The sequence below is a fragment of the Myotis brandtii genome, unplaced genomic scaffold (genome assembly GCF_000412655.1).
Source record: "Myotis brandtii unplaced genomic scaffold, ASM41265v1 scaffold321, whole genome shotgun sequence".
Classification (NCBI taxonomy): domain Eukaryota; kingdom Metazoa; phylum Chordata; class Mammalia; order Chiroptera; family Vespertilionidae; genus Myotis; species Myotis brandtii.
The window spans coordinates 1,330,837-1,332,412 of NW_005362314.1; the positions used below are offsets into that span (position 1 = coordinate 1,330,837).

General features: G+C 39.6%; 1 protein-coding gene across 8 annotated transcripts in view; it reads left to right on the forward strand.

Moving 5' to 3' along the window:
* HNRNPM (heterogeneous nuclear ribonucleoprotein M) overlaps positions 1 to 1,576 on the forward strand; it is a 58,380-nt gene that overhangs the window by 603 nt on the left and 56,201 nt on the right. The gene's annotated exons all lie outside the window — the stretch shown is intronic.

Genomic DNA, 1,576 nt, shown 5'->3' on the forward strand with positions numbered 1-1,576 from the left:
GCCCGGGCTCCAGTTCCTCGCCGCGTCCCGCACTTCCTCCCCAGGTGTGCAGGAGGTATTCATAGAGCAGTCGGGCCTGCTGCTTCGTGTTCACCCTTAGAAACAAACAGGAAAAAGAGAAAACATCCTTTTCCGTGTTCTAGGCGGAGATTTTCCATCATTTGGCTGGCCACCCTCTTCCAAACTCCGTCATCTTTTTGAGTCCTGCTTGGGGCTCTGTCTCGGGTCCTCGGTTTTTTAAATTTCCTTGAAGCATGATCTTCCCCCGTGAAACCCACTCATTCTGATTACAGTCACCTGAAAGAAGAGCACTTGGGGGAGGAGAGGGAAAAGCTGGGCGCACATTTGACTTGCCACGCGTTTTTATAAATTGTAACATATACATACATAGTGTAGAATTTACAACTTTTAACTATTTGAAGTGTGAGATTCCTTGTCATTAGGTGCATTCAGTGTTATGCAACCATTACTACTATCCATGTCCAGAACTTTTTCAACATCCCAAACTGGAGCCACTAACCAATAACTTCCCATTCTCCCCAACTCCTTGTTACCTCAGTTAAATTGTGTTAATGAATTTTCCTTCCCCCAAATTTTTAATGTGCATAACTACAATTTGTGGGGGTTAAAATGAATGTAGTTACAAGCGTTTTATGTTAATGAGCATTTACTAAATACTAGCTATGGTAAACTTAGGTGAGGAAAAAAATACGATGGTTACTGGTTCTCAGAAAGGCATTTTGGAAATATTCTCAACACTTAATTATTGAAAACTCTGGAAAGGGATTTGTTCATTTTAGACTTTTTTCAACATCTGTAGGGTATCCTAGTTGGATTTCTGAGGGCCATATTTGGAGGCCTTTAAGGTACATTTATATCCTGAATATTTTCTTCCAAAGCACTTAATCACAGGATGGAGTGCTGCTAGAATCAGGCCAGATGAGAAGTTGAATTAGTTAACAGATTATGTAGCGTCCAGGGTACTTTATTAAATTTCCTATTTTTCACTGTTCATTTTCAAATAGTCTTTTGTGGCTGATTCATTTGACAAACATAACATGGACTATTAAAAATAAAAATTTGCTCTGCATTCAATCCTCTGCAGCTAGCCTCTGACCCATGTACCATTTCGGAACAGAAGTGGACAAAAACAAAGCTTCTCCCTGTTAAAAAATAAATAAAAAATGCATATTTAGTTTAGATTATTGGAAAAGTAATGTTTGTGTTAACTGTTTTGCAAGCAAGAAAAAAAATTTTTTTTAACCATTTAGAAAACTCAGGTTAAGGTAATTGACCTAAAGAGTCTAGGGGAGGCCATCTTGACTTAAACACCCTTTCCACTTACATGACACTACCCTGGTAACCGCTCACTAAATGCAGCCGTTCTAAGATTATTATTTATTTATTTTCAATCCTCACAGGAGGATATTTTTTCCACTGATTTTTAGGGAGAGTGGAGGGGAGGGAGGTGGGGAGAGGGAGAGAGAAACAAATATCAACGTGATAAGAGACATGGATTGGTTGCCTCCACCACACACACACACACACACACTCACACTCACACTCACACTCACAC